This window comes from Falco cherrug, chromosome 1 (genome assembly GCF_023634085.1).
Source record: "Falco cherrug isolate bFalChe1 chromosome 1, bFalChe1.pri, whole genome shotgun sequence".
Classification (NCBI taxonomy): Eukaryota; Metazoa; Chordata; class Aves; order Falconiformes; family Falconidae; genus Falco; species Falco cherrug.
In genome coordinates, this window is record NC_073697.1 from 97,716,347 (window position 1) to 97,736,982 (window position 20,636).

Here is a 20,636-nt window from a genome sequence, read left to right on the forward strand (position 1 = left end):
ACCGTGTTCCCCACCCAAGGAACGGCTTCTGCGCAGAGCTGGCAAATGCAGGCACACGGGAAGCTGAGCTAGGTCCCAAAGTCACCAAGGAGTCAGCATTGAAATCCAGAGAACTGAGCACAACTCCATGAAAACCATCCAGGAAAGCATGTCTTCACTAAAGCCCTCCAAGAGCTCTGTCACCACCTTCAGAAGAGATGGAAATACTTACCCAGTTGTCTCAACTCACTTCCCTTTATGAATTAGCAGTAGTACCAAATGTTTATCTGTAAGGCATGCAGCAAACTAAAACTTAACCTTGCTGATAAAAGCCCTCCGCTAAATGGAAACACTCTCACCCAATGCAGCCAAGGAACAGCAGCAGAACACCATCACATCCACCAAAGCCGGATTAAAAATACCAGATTCAGCAAACCCCCGACGTTTTCAGGCGTTCAGAGCTCATGCCTCACGCGAATACCGAGGGAGAGGTCGCAGAAAGAGTTCAAACCACGAACACTGGTAAACCGAAAGGGTGGCACTGGAGATCCCCGCTGCACAGATCACCATCCTGCTCTTCAGGCAAATTCTTGAGCTGACCCAAACCACACGGCTGAGGGAGCAGCCCCAGCCGCCAGCGCAGGCATGCGGGGCCGCACAGGCAGGGCCAGCCGTGGGGCTGGAGGCAGTGGAAGGACGGGGGCGGTCGGGGGGGTCAACGCAGCCCCCCGGCCCAGGCGGCGCGAGCCCCGGTCCTGGAGGTTTTGCTGCTTCAGTGGCTTTGGCAGCAGCCCACATGGCAGGCAGCTGCCTGCACCCACTGCAGCCTGCTCTTTGTGCATTGTCAGGGCAAGGGAGCAGGAGGAAGGGCCGAGGGAGAAGAGGGCACCGGGGATTCTAAGAATCGACGGAAAAATGGAGAAAAAAAGCCAGTCACTCCAGAGACTGCAGCTGGGCTCCAGCAAGACATACACTTGTTGCCTGCAGACACCAGCCTCGTGTACCCACCACCAGCATTTACCCACCAGCCGCACGGTCCGGGGAGGACCTGGCCGCCCCCCGGGGCCACCCCCGCCGGGTAGGTGGCCGGTTCCCGGGGCTGCGAACCCCCCCGCACCCCCCCACTGCGGGCCGCCAGGCGGCGTGCGGGACAGGGCCGGGGCAGGATGGGGTTGGGGGGGGGCGGGGGTGAGGCCCGTAAGGTGCCCCTGCCGGGCAGGTGGCCGGTTCCCGGGGCCGCGTCCCCCCCCGCTGCGGGCCGCCGGGGCGTGCGGGGCAGGGCCGGGGCCGAGGCGGGGAGGGGCCGTGGGGTGCCCCCGGCCCGCAGGCGGGGTGTCCCCGCGAGTTGGCGGAGTGCGGGCACCCCCGGGCCCGAAGCTCCCCGCGCAGAGCTGTCCCCTGAGGGAAGCAGGAGGAAAAACAAGGGGGAAAAGAGGAAAAAAAAGTTTCTCCGGCGGCCGCCAGCTCCCGCGGCACATTTTCGGTTTTACGTAACGGCGGCGGCCCGCAGCCCTACCTGGCGGGGAGCGGCCCGGCCTCACTCGAGGGTCCCCCGGCCCCCGGCCCGCCCCGGGCAGCGCCACGCCCGGGCCCCCCCGCCTTACCTAATCCCGCCGGCAGCTGCCGCCCCCCATGGCCGCCGCTCCCTCTGGGCCTCGCCTCCCGCCTCAGCGGCCGGCGGGGCAGCGCTCGGCGCGGGGCCCCGGCCCCGCCATCTGCGCCGTGTTTATAAATCCAGAGCCATGGGGCTGCTCCCCCGCCAGGCTCCCCGTCCGTCAGTCCGTCCGCCCGTCGGTCGCTCTGCCGGTGGGTCGGTCCGCCCGCCCGCGGGGCCGGGCCGGGCCGGGCCGGGCCGCCCTCCGCCGCAGCGCTGGCCCAGCAGCGCCCTGCCCTGCCTCGGCGCGGCGCGGCGGGAGGCGGCGGCAGGCGGCGGCGGTCCCTCAGGCCGCCCCACAGCCGCCCCGGCGGCCGGGCGGGGCGGGGCGGGGCGGGGCCGCGCCTCCCGCGCGCCTTAAAGGGGCCGCGTCCGCCCGCCGGGTGCCCGCTGGGCGAGGGCCCCCCGCAGGGGTGCTGGGCACGCGGGCCACCGGCTCGACCGATTGCCACCTGCACCGGTGCCATCGGTGCCACCGGCCGTGCTGGCGTCGCGGGCCGCCTTAATGCCGCTCAGCGTCATTAATAATTTTGGGGGTGACAAGACCCTCCCGGTGCCTTGTCAGACACCGGTGCTTAAGGGGCGGGGGGGGGTCCATGGCCCCTCGGGTTCTTCACCGCGACCAGCGGGCGAAGCGCCAGCCCGGGGAGGCCGGTGGCGGGGCCGTCCCGCAGCAGGGAGCCCCCGGTGTCTCCCGCAGGGGGGGGTCTCCGGGGCAAGGCTGCTCGCTGCCTTCCCAGCCCAACCAGGGTCCACGCTGCCATCCCGGCCGCACCGGGCGCCTTCCCGGGTTGGGGGGCCGGGGGGGGGGGGGGGGGGGCGGCGGGTCGCAGGGAACTCTGCGCGGTTTAACAAGCTGATGCCCCCAGAGCCAGGCACCGAGGCGACCCAGGTGGCTCCCACGCTGTTCCTATCTTCCAGTGTCACCCCCCAACTTCTGCTTTTTACTAACATCCTGCTTTTTCATACTTTTTCTTCCTCTCCATCCTCTCAGGGGGATGCGGAAGGCCTTGCCCCTCAGCCACCACCGTTCCTGCCCCGTGGCTGGGTGCCCCCCGCCTGGGCGCATCCATCCCCTCCCTGCCACAGGTGATGCATCACCCCAAAAGCTGGAAAAGCATCTTGTCATCCTCCGCTTCTCCCGCCCCGCTCCCAAAGGCAGCAGGGGATGTGGGCAGAGGTGGGCAGGCACGGGTTCCCTGCCGCTCTGCTCCCCACGCTTTATTCCACTTTTCCTGCATCTCCAAGGAGTGGCGTTTTTGCTGGGAGGGTGGCTCACTGCATTCCCTGCCCTGCTCCAGCTGCACTGCCGTGTGCCAGAGAGAAGTCCCCAGGCCCGGGTTCAGTCTCCTGAAGTCACCTGGCTCCATATGGAGCACAGGCACAACCTTGGTGCGAGTAGAAAGGTCATGAGCACAAGTCAAACTGCCTCAAAGGAGCCCAACGCACCAGGAAAAGCAGGAAAAGTTGCCTTCCCGCGCCGGCAGCAGCTGGGTGTCTGGTGGCTCCAGGCAGCACCTTCCATGCGGTTCACGTCCTTGCTCGTAAGCGTTCGTCTCGCAGGCTGAGCATCCTGTGAAGCGAAGCAGCAGATCAGATCTTCCTCTTGAAGATGCGTTTATCTTGGAAGAAAAAAACCCCCAATTTATCCGTGCTGCATTGCGGGGTGTCTCTGCTCCAGCCATTTAGCATTTCTTGAGCTTTTTTTTTTTTTTTTTTTTTTAATATCTGTGACGTTTTACTTAATGAATGGAAGGCAAGTCCCGTACCACAGCAAAAAGACTCAGGACATTAATTTTACAGGAGCCAGGAGCCAGGCTTTTAGATTCCAGTGACCTTAGAATAACACTATAATCAAATGTATTTACAAAAAAACCCTCAGGGCTGAACACACTTTCCAGCTATGCTGAATATCCTGCCGGAGTACAGATGGATTTTTTGCCTGTGTTCCTATGTCCAGAAGGCCACAGTCCCAAAGGGAATTGCTGAGCTGGGATTGTGATGTGAATACAAGCTTCTCGCCGCAGCATTGCTCCTGTAATCGCGGGGATGATTTCCTTTTGCATTTCTACATCTTCTGGCAGCCTGGCCGTCTGTACCTAGCAGCTACCAGATCCCAGTGTGTTTATAAAACCATTCTGCAAAACCACTGCACACAGTAATCCCCAAATACCCCAAATCATACCCAAACTACCCATTAATACCCCAGAATAATGGTTGCCCCAATGCTGTGGGGCTAAGTGACTTCAAGTGTGGGGCAAGACCAAGCGGTGAACCCCTCTGGGCTAGATCCTGTCTTCATCATCCTCATCTTAACAACTTCCTAACGAGGAGCATGTGACTCTCCTTAATGCAAGAGGCTGGATGCATTTGTACCGTATTGCTGATCCCGGGAAAGCAAACCCCTTCCCCATCACAAGGTAAAAACAATGAGCTTGGCTTTGAAATAACGGCCTTGCAAACACCGGGCAGCAACGGTGTGCTCTTTGCAACGGGGTTCTGGCTTTCAGAGCCTTGAGGCTTAGTGTTTTCAAGCTTTTTCCCTGCAATTGTGGAAGCTGGAAGCTTCTCGCTCTGGTTAAATCACGGGTGAGATTGTGGTAGCATCCCAAGGCTCTGGCAGCTGTGGCTTCCCAAAAGCAAAGACAACAGTGAGCCTGCCTTGAGCATCACGGAGTGGAGGGAGAGCTGGCGTGAGTTGCTGTGCCGCAGCCGGACACGTACACACACGTTAAACACAGAAGACAGAGCCAGGCTGTTGCTGTAATCAAAGTATATCTGTGCTGCGAGGCTGCAGATAGCTTACACAGATTTTCTGTGGCGTTTCACTTCGAAGCTGCCGTTGATAGCTATTCCATCAGATAAAATGGTAATGCGAGGAGCCTCTGAAACATCCAGCAGCAAAGACGAGGATTTCAGATCTCAGCAGAAAACTGGAGTCCTGCCTCAGAGTATTCAGATGTTTTACATTAAACTTGCCCCATTTGCCCGGCACAAACGCAAGAGATCGGGGTATTTTCTCGCTTAGGTTCACCTAAACTCCTCCAGGAAAAGAAGCGAGATGCAAAACAGGAGCCACCCCCGCTCTGAAACCACCCTCCCATGCAAAGCTTCAGGGGAAGGTAGTTACACTCAAGCAAGCTGCAGCCTTTAAACTAAGTCATCTTGTAATTGATTTTATTGGAGCATCAGCCCACTAGGTCCAATGTGTGTGGAAACCACAGCGGGGGTTTACCCTCCACAGCCATGTGTGACCTGTGGTACCGGCACAGGGATGAGGGACTTTGGACCCCCCGGCACTGGGGGTGGGGGATGTGCATGGTGAGGGGTGGGGGTGGTGGGAGGTTTGCACCCCTGCCTGATGCACTGTGGCTCCCCACAAAGTGCCTTCCCACCACCCCGGTGACCTGCCTTTACTTGCACGAGAGGAATTTGGTGAGTCTCAGGCAGGGTGAAGGGCAGGAGTTCATCTTGGGGAAGTGGATCAGTCTCAGAAAAAAAAACAACAACTACAGATCTCTGCCTGCCACCTTGGGGGAGCAGGAAAGGAGAAGCCTGGGGAGCTGGCTGGCAGTTCTGGGGCTTCTACCAGCTCCCCATGCCACGCTCCATCTGCAGGAGACAATCACTCCTCCCTTTTTCCATCTTGCCTTCAAGCTGGCCGTGGTTTATGGAAACAAATGACGCGACATGAATAACCCGAAGTAGGTGGCACTCGGCTATATGCCGAGAGGGGAAAAACTAAGTGATCCTGGACGGTGGCTGTACATCGGGAAATTATCTAGGTAGCAGCAGGGCTGCCTTCACCACCGAGGTGCGACGCGATGCCACCCCCGTGCGTCAGCCCTGCTGTGGGGAAGGGACCCCCATCAGCATCCCAGCACGCTGCAGTTGCAACAGGGTTGTGCTTTCCCAGCCAGACCTGACTGCAACCACAAGGTTTGGCCTCTCCTCCTCTGGCTCTTTCCTTGGCTCCCTCCCTAAACGGCTGGGCCAAGCGGTCCTGAGCACTTGCCTGTTCCCCCCCGCAGTGGTTTGAGTGGGTTTGCAAGCCCCGTGCCAGGGCCCAGCAGTGGGTATTGCTCCATCTGGCTGTCCCAAAACACTGTCAGCGCCAGACCTGCACACTCGCATCAGCTCCTTGCAAGTTGTGCTAAGGCTGCTGCAGGTTTTAACGTGTCAGGGGCAGACAGGACCCCAAAAGAGTCATGTCTCTCCTGAAGGCATCAGCTTTTAAATTCTGATAAATACAGAGATTGCTTTTAAATTCAGCTAAAAGCAGCAAATGCATTGGTGCAAGCACAAATGATGTTTTCTGCCTGGTGATGTAGATAGGCAGAGGGGCTGTTTGCAGACTGACGAGGCTGGACAGACCTGGTGGGGAGAGCAGGCAGGGGCAAGTGGCTGCCTCTTGCCTGTGGCACGCTGCTCCCAGGCAGTGGTACCTCTTCCCGAAGGACCTGTGGCTCCTCGGCGCTGCAAGCTAATATCAGATCCAGTGGTCACGGCTACAGATGGCTACCATGTTATTTCAATAAATGGCACAGAAATAATAATAGAGTGGATGGAGTGAAAGCATTCAACTCCAAATCAATTTGGAGAAGCAAATCACTTCAAAAAAAAACCAAAACACCCAATAGCTCTTGCTGGGGAAGAGCCTTGAAGCAGAAGCACTTGTGTGCTGTCCTGTGCCAGTGTCCCAGCAATGAGAGCGTGAGGCACAGGAGCATGTCCCATGCCGTGCAGAGGGCAGCTGCCCGCACTCAGGTCCCCTCACCCACAGTACCCTACGGCGGTGGGTGTAAAATGGCATGTGGCAGCGGCAAAGTTTCTCCCCCAATGAGACAGAAAAAGCAAACGCCCCTGTCCAGGCAGCGGTGTTCTTCCCTTTGGTGCCGAATAAAGGCGTCTGTTACAGGCATCAGACAGAGAAATGGTTAAAATGAGTGGAAGATCAGCAGGGTGATTAATGCGCTGGTAGAAGCGTGGTGCATGCTCTGCTTCCTACCCACAACAAAAGCGCTGCGGCCCCACGGCTCCCCACGCATGCCAGCTCACTGTGCCTTCTCACGGCATGCCGGTCTGGCCCCCACCAGCTCATCCCCGGGGACCAGGGGGATGGAGGGATGCTCTCCCCACCCGCAAGGTGCATCGTGACCTAAGCCAGCACAGTGCAGTGGGGCACAGGGTGTGAATTTGGAGCCAGATTCCGAAGCCGTCCCTGTCAAAGCCAGCAACGAGGATGCCAACGGCAGGACATGGGCTCAGCGACTGGTCCCACGTGCATTTTGGCACGCAAACACATGCCCCTAACAGACAGGTTGCTGCCTCCCATGGTGCTGGGGCAGCTCACAGAATAACTAACTAGTCTTTCCTGCAGAAATAAATGGCCACAGCTTTATTAAATCAATATTAATTCATAATCTTTAACAGACAATTATAGTTATCTCACACACAAAACTACCCACCTCTTCAAATCTCTGATCTGACAGAGTTATAATTAGCTTATTACTGGCCATACATCTGCTAATAACTTTTCCTTCAGCCCTGTGAAGTGAATTAAGGAGCACTAATAAACCATGGCTGTTAATCCATTTATATGTCTTACGCTTTTGTCTAGGCACCAAATTTAAAGATGCATAAAAAGGGGGTTTCTCCTTCCTTTCCTCCAAGGTCTCACTGCCTGGCAGCCCCTGGCCACTTGGTGTGTCCTCTTGCTGTCCCAACAGATGCCATCCTCACCAGGAGCAGGATGCAGTGGGACATTTGGGAAAGCATTTTACAAGCTGAAAAAACTCAGAATATTTGAGAGCAGGTATATTTTCCCCAGTGCTTTTTTATGCTCAGGCCTGGTGCCCACACCTGGCGTGAGGCAGAGGGTATTTCAGGAAGGTCCACTGCCCAGGCTGTGAACCCCAAAAATATCACAGGGGAGGGAATAACGTGCAGGCAGGCAGCAAACGCAGGCTCACTTTTTGCAGCACTCCCAGCATTGCCCACGCTTGTGCCTCCACCACAAAGCATTGCCAGTGCCGGTCATTAGCGATAATGAAAGTGAGATAAGATGGGGTTGGGGGTGGAGGGAAACGTTGATCTAAAACGATGGCCGGTAATAAAGGACAGCGGAGAGGCACCGTGTGATGTGATGAGATAAAAGCAGATGGCTGGCTGCTGCTTCTAATTATAGGTCCCTGCTAACGAAGAGGGCACTGATTAGACTGACATTGTCCTAGGACACACCATTTCTAGAAGGATCTGGCACTAGGGCTTGGGATGCACGGGTGCTGGGATGGGTGGTCCCCACTGCCTGCCAGGAATGGCCCCAAAACATCTTCTGCCCCATCTCTGCCCTGCCATCCACACCCCCTAATATTTACTGCCACCATGGGGACAGTTGGGTCTGGGGGACTGTGGGGACACCAGGTAAAATCCGGCAGGGATATCCCCATGGGTTTGGGCTGTGGTGGGTGCGAAAGCCCTGAGGTCCGCCACCAGCCCAGGCAGGCTCCAGGGTCGGACCCCCTGAAGGCAAAAGGAAGCTCTTTTTGAGTAAAAAAATGCAGTTGCATCTGATGGGTGAATAATTTATGATGCTTACTGTAATGAGACAGAAAAAAACCACATTCGGTTCTGGTTTCATCATATTTTTGGCTATGAGTAAAACAGTAGAAAATGATGAGGGCTTCCCACAGCAAAGCCAAATGCCTGAGACTGAAGCTGGTAGCCAGGCCACTTCTAACCAGAGAGTTGATCTTTTGCATATTTTTGGTTGTGTTGGCACTTTTCCTCCTCCGTGGAAGAGATCTGAAGTGTATTTGTAAGGACAGCTCTGTCCCTCCCTCGGCTGAGTTCAGCCGGCACTGTGGGAGCCTTCCCCGCCGGCAGTGAGGAGGGGACGCAGGCTCACCCAGCCCACCACGGTTTGGTGGCAGTGCCCCGGCACACATATGCATGGAGCAGCCCCTTTCCTGGGGAGCTTGGGTACCCCTTCACCGGCGTCTCAGCCCACAGCATCGCTCTGTGCCTTTTCCCCCTTTTCCCACGGTGGCCCTGGAGTGATACCTCCCATGGCAGGGGACCCCCTGCTGCCTCCCAGTGCTTCCAGCCTCTGACCCTGCAGGGACAGGAGGGTTTGGTTTTCTCCCCAAAGAGCTGAGCTGAAGTCGGAGCAGATCCTGAGCCCCTTCTCACCTCTCCAATGCCACCCTTGCGAAACAAAGGCTTCCCCGCTTTGGATGTGCTGCTTTGTGCATGAAATGGGAATTTTATTTGTGGAGGTTTTTCGTTTTAAGACATTTGGTATTTTTTGAGACTGAGAAAAACACATCTCCCTGTTCTATACCCAGTTAAGCTCCAGCAAGAGCCCTGCTTTGGGATGGAGAAGTGTCTTTTAACAAAAGAGAGAAGATGTGCAGCCCAAGGAGGAGCCAGGAAAAATGAAGTGGAAATTGTGTAAGCCCTGCAGGCAGGAGACGGACAGAGTGGCCAGCAAGCAGCTGGTTGAAATGTGGCAAAATCTTGGGGAAAAAAAAATAATAAGCTCAGCAAAACCAAACTGATGCTTGGGAGTCCATCTCTAAAAAAAAAAATAATCCAGATATCTTTCAGGTAATGACTTTTTCCAGGTGAAGTCCACGCATTCCTGTGGCCACCACATGGCCCTGAACTGGTATTTTCAGTGTGGCTGGACAGGCATAGAAGAGGCACATGGAGAAACTGGTGAGGTGGTGCAGGAGCAGCAAGGGGTGGCTGCTCACGGTTAGGAGAGTGACACTTGCTTATATTAGAACAGCTCCTCAGGAGGGATCCTGTAGCTGTCAGGCACCCAGCTATGGGAATCTTCCCACGGACACGCAGCCGGGCAAGCGTTGCGAGCTCCCTGCACGATGCCTGCACCACTTTCAAGCCCTGCTTAGAGGAGGAGAAGCGGTTGCTGGGGCACCCAACCTTTTGACATCTTAATGAGCAAAGAGTTCAAAAGGAATCTCACCAGGATTTTTTTTTCCTTCTTTTTTTTTTTTCCGCTCCCTTCTCAGAGAATTCAACTTTTTATCTCCCCCCTCCCAAGTACGAGACAGCCAAACAGGGGGATAACAAATGAGCGCCTCGCTCCACCTGAAGAGTTCAAGCTGCAATCATCCAGCTCCTTGCGGTTCCAAAGAGCTGGGAAGCGCCGACACAGTGGAGAGGAGATGTAATTAGGTGCAATTCAAGAACAGCTCATCAGCTATATTTAACAGACGGGCCGGTTCCTCGGCAAGCAAAACCCCACGGAGCAGCCGGGCTGTGGCAGCGCTGAGCTCCCCGGCGCTGGACCAGGGACGTGCCCGTTGAGTTACCGCCTGAAACACTGTTTATTTTGTGATGATTTTTTTATTTTGTGATGCTTTTTTTATTTTGCAATTTTATTTTGTAATGGTTGTTTATCTTGTAAACATCTCCTCTGAGCGGGACCCTCTCATCCAGGGTTTTTGAGCATTTCGAGTTTTCCCTTCACTGGGATTAAAGTTAGTTGGAGGGAGGAGAGCACAATAGTCCCTTTTATCCTAATCTTTCCGCCTGGAACAGATGGGAGAGTCCTGCCTGAGCCCTGGTGACGTGCCACGCAGGACACGGTAACAGAGGAGACACTGTGCCTTCTGCTGAGAGAGGGGGAAAGAGCATGTGTGTGCGCTGGCGTGGGAGCACTGGGTGGGATGGGAGCACAGCGCCCAGCTCCCACCAGCTCTGCTCCCTCAGCCCACTGGGCAGGATTAACACAAGGGGCTCGGAGGTTTGGGAAGAGCCTGGGAGAGCTGGCATGCTGCGGCAGCGGGATTGTAAGGGTGCTGTGGGTTGTGGTGACTCTGACTTGTTCTCAAACCACCGTCTCTGCTTTCCATCTCAGCCAGCGCCATGCTGGGAGCTGCTGCCTGCAGGGAGGGAGCCCTCCCCCAGTATCTCTGCCAGAGCCTGTCCTGAGTCCTCTTCCCAAACAGCATCTGGAGATGAGGAACAGAGAAGTTCAGGAACCAGCCACAGCCTGTAGAGGAGCCACAGGCGATGCTGAATTCAGGCTTGTATGCCTGTGAAGTCTACTTAAATACACAGACTGCACTGAAGTACCAGCTTAACTACAAAAATCACCGACGTAACCACTGAAGCCCCCTGGAGGAACTCTTATATTCTTCTTATTAATGAAAGTTGTCAGGTGGATGGCAAATTTGTGCGTCAAACTTTGGCAGTGCTTCCCAGCCATCACACCCCAGAAGACAGGACCGATGGTCACCAGCAAGGTGCTCAACAGCCACAAGCAGCAAACGATGCTGGTGCCCAGCGAAACACCCCAGTTCCCTAAAGCAGTCCTCAAGTTCAAGGGCACACTGACCAAAAGGGATACCAAAACGCCCAGGGCAGAGCCCACTGTCCCACAGGGTACAGGTTTTAGCCTCCGACAAGGCCGGAGCCAAAGCAGGCAAGTCCATGGAAAGCAGGGCATGCCTTCCTCCGCAGGGAAGGATAAAAGAGCTGTTCCGGAGATGCGGGCTCTGCTCAGGCTCACGCTAGGCTCCTTGCGAGCAGAGGGTAAAGAGCTACTTATGCTGGAACATAAAAGCTGGGAGACAGCAGAGTGCTATAAATAGGGCATATAAACTTTCAACTGACAAGGCTCTGATTTTGTTATTGTAAAAAAAAGGGGGGGGGGGGGGGCTAGAAAAAGTGCCTAGATGGAGCTGACAAAGAGGGAAATACATGCAGAATACAGGTTTGTTCCCAGGAACGCGCTTATTATAAGTCAGATGTAGTTAGAGCTATTACTTTAGCTTCAAATGAATGGAAGGAGAATAAATCTGCCTTTGTGCAAGGCTGCCTGCAAATAGCATCTCCCTCTAGCAAACCTGCAATTGTGTTTGCATGAGACATTTGTTAGAATAAATGCAATTTAAAAAGAAAAACAGTTCACACCTATGGCAAGGGAAGGCTGGCAGCATGAATGGCAACCAGCAGAGGAGGAGGGCAAAACAAACTGGGCTTTTGTTGGCAGGGAGGTAAGCCTGCCGCACTGGAAGGAGCTCTTCTGGGGTGGTTGGAAGGATGGAAATCCTGCCAACGGCTCATCCTCCATCCCTGTCCCCACATGTTACATCTTTAAACCAATCACCCCATGCTGCTGAGCTGGCTTCAACTTCTTCCCCCTTTCTGTCCCCAAAGGATGGTGTGATTAAACACAGGTTTTCTAGGGAAAATCTGAGGCATACTGGAGGTGGGGAGGAAGCACCTTCCCCCGCTGCAAGCAGTCACACCACCCCAGCCTTTGGGACCAAACCCTGAGGTTTGTCCTGCATCTGTGCAGCCGGGGCACCACAGAGACAGGCATCCTGGGAGGGTCCTGGCACGCTGCCACTGCACAGACACCAACACTTTATCAGCAAGAAATTCAATCTTCTTTGTGAGCTGACTGAAAAAGAAAAGCACTTCCTTAGAAGTTTTGATTTTGCATCTTGTATACCTAAATAACTTTCCCAAGGTATTGAAAGTGCTTGTGGGTTATTTTTTTTCTATTTTAAAGAAATAAAGATTTTTTTTTTCCTCCTGGAGCACGTCATCACCCTGTTCTGACCTCCACACTGCATGGTTGCAGCAGCTTTGGGGAGGGGACCTGCAGGGGTAGCACCACTGGGAGCTGCCTGTCCCCCCATGTTACCCACAAGCACATCCACACCCACTGACAGTGCTCACCGAGCTGCAGCGATGGATGGACTGTGGCTTTTGACTGGCAAATGTAGCGTCTTACCTGGGCAACAGCCTAAACAAGAGGGGAGAAAACCCTCTGCAAAGTCCCTTCTTGCCCTCTACTGTTATTATTTTTAATATTATTCCCATTGAATTTATAGGAGCAACTGTCTGGGAAAATGACTTTACCTCTGGTTCCTTCATAAATTTTTAATAGGGCAGAAATAGAACCAAAAGGGATTTAAAAAAAAAGAAAAAAAAAGTGTTAGCGTCAAACTCTGGCTCTATTCATAATTAATTATACTTTCAGGGGGAGGGGAAAAAAAGAGGAAACATAATTACAAGCTTCTAGTGAGAACATTCATTATCATGCTAATGCAGAAATCAGTACTGCTGCGCCTCTGTGTGTGTGTGCGTTTGGTCTAATTACTCCGCAGTGATGTGTGTCATTCCCACACTTACCTCAATGCTGCATGGGATTTTAAAGTCAAAGTTAAAAATGGGAAGATTAATCGCAGCCTGGATTGATGGGGATTGGGACCGGCCAGTGCTGGAGGGATACTGCACCCCTGGCAAGGCAAGGGGCTGGGTTTTGCCAGGCATTTCTCCGCACCAGCTCCTTGGATGCCCCAGCCAAGGTGCCTGTCAGCAAGTAACATCCCACCTTCAGTATTTTGGGCTGATAAACCATTACTGGAGTGTCAGGACGCATTTCAAGGTGTGAAGAGCAGCGCACACCAGGGGCAGGAGAAACAAGCCAGGCTGGGGGAGAAAAAAGCCCAGAGCAAGCTGGAAGTGGAGAAAAACAAAGCTATTAAAAACTATTCAAGTATTTAGTGCCAAACAAGTCCTTGGATTTGCCATGCCAAGGAGATGCTCACCTGGCAGAGCAGATCCTGAGCATCTGCCACAGGAGCAGCATTTGGGCTCAGCCAGGTTGCAGAACTGCCCTGGGCAGGGCAGCTGGGGGAAAAGGGTGATTTTCTACAACAGCAGAAGGGGCTTAGTTTAACCCTAGAGCACTGATATTGCCAGCAATAGGTGTTTTTTTTCTTTTCTGTCTCGCTCCATTAAGCACAACCGAGGCTGGCAGCGTGCCCCAGCATGGGACCCAACTGCCCAGCTCAGCTTCTGCACAAAAAACCAGCTGGGAACCAGGGAAAACCATCTTCCTCAGCACCACAGACCCAAAGCGAAGGGCCTGGCAGTGCCCAGCAGGGTGAGGCACAGAGCTGAGCCTGGGCGCATCCTGCTCTTGTTGGACAATTGAAGCTCCAGCTGAAATCAGGGAGCAAAACCACAGGCTTGGTTCCACAGCTCGAACATCAGGTTCAGTCCCAGACGTGTTTATAGACACAAGTTATCTAAATTATATTAAATCTACGTTAGGCATCTGCACAATCTGAGCATTTCTGTGGAATAATTAAATGGATCTCCCATTATTTCTCGAGCTGCCAAGTGAATGCCCTACTTTTCTAAGTTGGAGCACTGCATTTCCCTGGCGATAAATCCTCCTGCAGCCTGCAGGAGCCAGACCCTGGCAGGTGGAGCGGAGCCAAGCGGGGACGGGGCTGTGGCAGGACACCCAGCCCTCCTGGCTGGCTGAAAAGCCTTAGAGCAAAAGAGCTGTAAGGGCTGTGCCACGTTCTGTCCCTGCCTGCCACAGCCTGCCGGCAGCAGCTGGCTGGGAAGAGGGCGATGATGGGCACCTGCAGAAACCCGGGGCCAGGAGCAGCCAGTGCTGCAAAAAAAGGATCAAAAAGGGGAATCGGTAGAGCTGAGTGTCGGTGCGGTGCCATCTCTAATTCAATAATCCTCTGCTTAGAGGAGGACAGTGATAAAGCAAGATCACCATTTCCCTTGCTTGCAGGCAAAAAGCAACTCCTGTAGCAAATTGGAAGGGGAAAAGATGGAGCCAGGGATGGATGCTGTGGGGTCGCTGTGTCCCTGCCTGCCCCCAGCAAACACCTTGCTCCTGAAATACCCTCCTATATAGGATGAAAACCCTCCTGGGCACTGCCAGGATCTGGGCTGTCTGCTGGGCATCACGTGTCCCAAGTCACAGGAATGCTTCTGGAGAGCTGCCAAAAAGGGCCAACAAAACTTCCTTGGAAAAACCAGCTCCCAAGGCATGGTGGCTCTCCCAGACCTCCATCCCAGGGACAGTGAGGGGCAATTACTGTCTAAAACCCAGCTGTTGCTCCGGCACCTGCGAGCCTGTGTTCAAGCACGTTGGAGCACCCCCAGCAAAGGAACATCCAACACCTTCAAAATTAACCAATTTTTCTTGGCGTAAAAAAAGCTGCTGGCACAACAGGCTGAGCACATTAAATTTAAGTGGGAAAGCATTAAAAAAAAAGGGATTTTTTTTTCACAAAAAAGCACTATTACCCAGGCATCACAGAAGTTCCCCATCCAAAGATGCTCCACTAGCAGCACCAAGACTCTGCTGTTGGCGTGGAGGGTGTGAAGAAGGGAAAGTTAATGCCTGGAGTCCTGAGGATAAGATCAGAGATATTTTTTTTTTTTTTCCCAAAGGTGGGCTTTGTGCAACATCTGGGAGCCATTCCCTTTCATGTGGGCTTGGGCAGCCAGGCGAGGGGCCCCTCTGGCCTCACTGAAGCTCCAGCTGTGCCTAATCCCAACATTTTGGGTTGCCTGCGAAGCTCCCCAACCCACACCAGCCCCAGACAAACAGACCTCGTGGCATTTTCAGGCAGTGCCCAAGCTCAGGGCTATTTGGGAACCTGGAGCGTAATTGCTCTGTGGAGTCTGCCAGCTGCTTTAAAATTATCCATCCCACCTCAGCACGCTGGCACTCCCATTTTTGTCCAAAAATGTATTTGGGAGGTAGAGGCTAAGACTAACACCGGGTGCTATAGGCTTGAAAACAGCTATTATAGGCGTTGCAGGGAAAATAAAGGGAAAAAAAGGACAATTTGCCCATCTCCATGGCATCGTGCAAACAGTGGGGTGCTTGGCGCGGAGTGTGGCCGGCACTCACGCACCCGCCTGGTCCTGGGGATCAGGGTCACAATGGTACCACGGCATCCCCAGCCTCTGCTCTGCCTCACTAGGGCACTTTCCCGAGCCGTGAAGCAGATCTCAGGTTTTATGTGAGGCTCTAAAATGAGTTATCACACAAGGGAGCGACAAGCCCACCATGCCTCCCTCCCCAAAAGCCCTTCCCCAGCAGATAAAAGGGCCTCACTGTTCTTCAACATGATGAAATTGGAGCCAAATCCCCTGAAAGAAAACAGATGACCTCTTGTTCTGGGAACAGCTACAGTCCCTCCCTTTAACTTGATCACCGCCTGAGCCCTGTCCAAGTGAAAAGCAATAAGCCATGACACGAGCATCCATGTCCCTGCAGCGAGCATCCGTGTCCCTGCAGCGGGCGGGTGGGAGCCGCTTCCCACCTGGTCCCTAACGAAGTGCCTCGTTACAGCTAATTGGGGTGGGGGGAGAGCTGCCTGCTTCCTCCAGGGTGTTTTTGCAGGGTCAATATTTCTTCTCTGCCATCAGTGCAGGCTGATGTTTAAGCCCTCAGCGCAGCCCCGGGAGCCCACAGGAGTCATGTTTTTATGCAGAAAGGTCACGTCGAGCATCTCTCCCCTCAACTGAAACGTTGCCAGCTGCAGAATTTGGCATTTCAACACCCATATTTCATACAAAGCGGATGCAGCCCAGGCCACGGTTCAAGTTTTTTTGTGTTTGTAACTATCCAATGGGAAAATAAAACTGGATTGCACACGCCCTTTTTAGAGATGTTTAATGATGTATGAAAATAGCCCTAAAGCTTTTCCCAAAAGTGCTCCTAATGGGGTTCAGGAGCAGCCAGCCAGGGGCGGTCCAGCTGTGCCCAGGGACTCGTATCTGCTGAGCATCCCCATGCCCTGCCCTCCAAGCAAAGGCGGTGGTGGCAGTTAGCTTTTCACTGGAAAAACTTTCCTACCAAGAACTGGTGTTGGGGATAACTCCCAAAATACCGGCTCGTGGTGTTTTTGCCTGGGACTGGTGGCTGGCAGTGCAGGGATGCTGTGCCCACGCTACACTACCCTGCGGCACAGGAAGCATCCATCCTGGTGCAGGGTCCTGCTGCTGCCTCCCCCCTGCCCAGGGCAGGGCTTTGGGAAAACATCATCATTACGAGCACAAGGACAGCCTGGTTTTGCAAACTCCTTTTTTTCTTGTTGCAATTTCTCCATCTGTATAAAATAGCAGAGCTATGAATATTCAAGAGAAAAATGTGTTAGAAATCGGTGACATTTTCAGGATTGGCTTGCACTAGCCAGAGAACATCATTCACAGTAATTACGAATAAAATCCACAGCCCTTCACAGATGACAACAAATCCAAATGGCCTTTTTACACAGTGAAAATATTAGCCTTAACACTTTTTTTTTTTAAATATCTTCCAACCAGTTGCTGCTTTCACAGGCACCTCCAAGCCAGCCGATTTCGGAAAAACTTCTCCCATCACAGTATTTGCTGCCTTGCACAGAAAACGAATAGCACTTTTTCTCTCCTCCCTCTTGTTTGAGAGTTTTCTTGGTGGGGATGAAACCACGAAACAGAAGGCCACTTAAATGAAATTATTAACCCAGAGAAACCACTAAAGGAACTTGATTAATTTGCCAAGTAACAGAGCCCAGTTTGTTCTTTTAGGCAACACATCTTAAAGTAATTGAATCACCCCTTGAAAAAAAAACAGTAGATGATTGAGCCCTGAGGTACACTCATTCGCTGTCCTTAATAAATCTCTCTTTATGAAGGAGGTAGTATGCTTTTCTCATCAGAAACCTGTTAATTTTTTTCTCTTTTAAGTAATAGAATACAAAGTTCAAAATCTATCTGCAGCATCCTTCAAGAAAAAAAAATCAAAGGTTTATCTCCTGTTTAATCTCAGCAAGGTAATTATGCTCTTGTAATTGAGTTAAACCAGCAGGTTATTAAAAATACCACAGGATCATTTTAATTTTTTTTAAGGAAGTACTATAAGCTCCAAATCTTTGGTAGAACCAAGTATCCCAAGACCCAGATCCTGCAGGAGGTGCCGAGGGTGGACCACTCCAACCTTGTTTAATTCAAGAAAAGTGGCTGGGGTGGGTTTTTTCCTTCTTTTTCTGAAGCAGGAGGATGGTCCCATCCCCAGCTGTGTTATTGTAGCCTCCGCTGGAGCTGCAGAGCCCCTCGGCACGTCCGCAGGCACATCTGCAGCCTGACGATGGTGCAACTCCCCTCCGTCTCAGAACAAGAAGGTCTGGCTGCACAGGCTCCCACCACAGAGCAGAATCATGGAAACACTGAACGGTTTGTGTTGGAAGGGACCTTTAAAGGCCATCTAGTCCAAGCCCCCTGCAATGAGCAGGGACATCTTCATGTTGCTCAGAGCCCCATCCAACCTGACCCTGAATATTCCCAGGGATGGGGCATCCACCCCCTCTCTGGGCAGCCTGTGCTGGTGTCTCAGCACCCTCATTGTAAGAAGAAATTTCTTCCTTATATCTAGTCAGAATGTGCCCTTTTTTAGTTTAAAACATTACCCCTTGTCCTAGTGCAACAGGCCGTGCTAAGAAGTCTGTCCCCATCTTTCTTAAGTACCCAAAGGCTGGTCTAAGGTCTCCCCGGAGCTCTCTCTTCTCCAGGCTGAGCAGCCCCAACTCTCTCAGCCTGTCCTCAGAGCTCCAGCTCACTGATCATTTTTGTGGCCATAACTGAGAAAACTTTGCCTGTTCCCCAAGAAACCTACATGCAGCTTCGTCCTGCCCTGGCATGGAGGAGGAGTGCCCAGTGCTCCACCACAACACGCATGGTGCTTCCAACTCAAGTATATTTCTAATCAGCATTTCGCTTCAAATTTTACCCATTCAACTAATTCCACTAATTCTAGGGAATTACAGAAATAATTGCTATTTTCCAATAGATACGGGCCTGCCTCTCAAGACAGAAAAAAAAAAAATGAAAAAAAAAATCAATGAAGCACTGTTTAAGGAAAGTCAAAATAAGCTATTTCCATCTCCTCATTTGCAATTAACTTCAGAGCATAACACAGTGGGAGGTGGTTCATGGGAAAAGTACAACTTCATTGTAATCCTCCCTCCTTTTAAGTGGAAAGATCAGCAGAGATAGATGTGCCCGAGCAGCTGCTGCTCCCTGCCAGGTCGCAGCCACCCCGCTCCCTCCGGGCTGCCTCCCCAGGAGAGGCGAGGGCAGCAGGAGCCGAGTCCCTTCCGTGCTGCCCGGGCAGGGTGCTAGCACGGTGGCTGGCCTTTCTCTGTTCCTGCAGTCACCACCTGCACCATTGCGGTCCTATGCGAGATGCTCCACCCCTGTCCCCATCCCTGTCCCCATCCTTGTCCCCATCTGAACGCAGATTCTACACTGCAGCCCCCAGGAAACACCTTCCCAACGCAGAGGGAAGTGAAAGGGGTGAAAGGCTGATAACAGCCTGGAAAAGCAACCATCTTCTCTGGGAAAAATAGGAGCTGCTGCTTATCAGGTTGGAGCTGGCAGAGTGAGCACATGGTGGGGTGGCAGGATGGAGCTGCCCTTCCTCCCACAGGGCTGAACACTGCCTAAAAGAGGGCTGGTTGTTATTATCATCTGCTTTTTTCTTCCCCCCCAAAAAAAAATTAAATCAGGATTATTTCTGCAGCAATGTCCTTTTCTTCTTCCCCATGGATGACAGTACCACCACAAGAAGAGGTGGCCTGGCAGCTCGTCCTTCCCTGGAAAGCTCTGGGTACCCTTTGTAGCAGGGTCCCAGCAGGACTTTTGCTCAGTGGGGCACTTCGACACCACTTTGCCTTGCATCAGCCCTGCTTTGCTTAAAACCCCCTCTGCTATCAGCATTTTGGCCACATTCCCAAAAAAAACAGGCCAAGGAACGGTCTGGAGGCAAGAGGGGCCTGAAGGAGCTGGTTCCCCTGCATTGCCCGGCAGGGCTGGGAGCTTTTCCCCGCTCTCCATGCAAATGTTCCCTGGAGGAGGTGGTCCAAACCCAACCATGTGCTGGGAATCTCCTACCAGTCTCTGCCTGGAGGCAGAGAATCCAGGCTGCAAGGAGGACATCCATCATGTGCCTCGTCTGACTTTTGGGTTGTGGGTTGGTTGCAAACCAGCAAGCGAGCACAGCATACAGCTCAGAGGCTGGTGCCCATTAACAGCGGCAGCACCCAGGCAGCTCCTGCATCCCAGCGCACTGCAAGCAAGAGCAGAAACTCACTGCCGTTGCAGGATCCATCCTCAGACTCCCCCTCCAGCACCCAGTGACCTTGGCTGGAGAGGGGGGTGCTCCGTCCCCCAGCAGGCCCTTCCCATCCTTTGCCTACAATGTTAAAAGCACCGCTGACGCAGTGACCTGCTGACTGTGCATTAAGTATTCACGTACATGATACTTCCTTTGAAGAATTTTCCTTTTAACTGTTCTATTTTCATCACTGTCCTCATCTCTCCATAATGCTCCATCTTCTGCTTAAGTGTCATCTTCAGATTTTGTTCCCAATTAATATTTCTATGGCAACTGCATTTAATTTTGAAGTGGTAGCACTCACTCTGCATAAGGACCAGAAGCCTCCTCCCCACCTCACAGCTCGGTGCCTGTGGTGGACATTTATGCCGTTGTGTTTGTTTTCAAAAGCCACAGTCCCCTGGAGCATCTTGCCCAGCCTTAGTGCCCCTGCCTTGCCCCCTCGATGCCAGCCTGGGCACAGCCAGCAGGTTGGCCCAGGCAAGGCTGAGCTCAAGCCCAGCCATCATCTTGCAGTCCCTTCTCACCAAGGGCCTTTACGAGCTACAGCACGAGGGAAAGCACAAATATTTGGGAAACGCACTCAGTAGCAGCGAGATCTGGGGAGCAGACACCCACAGGGAGTGGCGGGCTCCCCAGACAGGGCAGCCAACAGGCTGTGAAACAAGAAGTGGTTGGGAATGCAGGAGGTGGCAGAAGGAATTGCTGTATTTGGGATCCCAGCCTTGCCCCGCGTCCAGCCCCGGGTGATACCAGTGCTGCATGGAGAACTTTTGCCCCGACACCCCAAGCTGTGAACTCAGTGTGATGGGGTGCAGACACCTCCCTGGCCCCTGCAGCCACCAGGCACTCCCCCAAAGCGATGGGGAAGACACCCGCTTGTGTCCCCTCGTGAGTCCCCTCCCTGTTCAAAACGTAGAAGCAATCCATGACAGTGAGCAGCAGCAGTGGGACAGGGACACCCCCCTAGCTCAGCACCACCGAGTGCAAACCAGGACCCTGCCCTGGGCTCTGTGCTGGCAGGAGGATAAAAATGGG

At 53.3% G+C, this 20,636-nt stretch overlaps 1 protein-coding gene across 9 annotated transcripts in view; it reads right to left on the reverse strand.

Moving 5' to 3' along the window:
* The window catches only part of NCOR2 (nuclear receptor corepressor 2), a 253,677-nt gene extending 251,746 nt beyond the window's left edge, over nt 1–1,931 (reverse strand). For all 9 annotated transcript variants that reach the window (XM_055710891.1, XM_055710843.1, XM_055710884.1 and 6 more), the window contains exon 1: nt 1,584–1,931. The gene's annotated coding sequence lies outside the window, so the exon portion shown is untranslated. The remainder of the gene's footprint in view (nt 1–1,583) is intronic.
* Nucleotides 1,932–20,636: the final 18,705 nt, after the last annotated feature.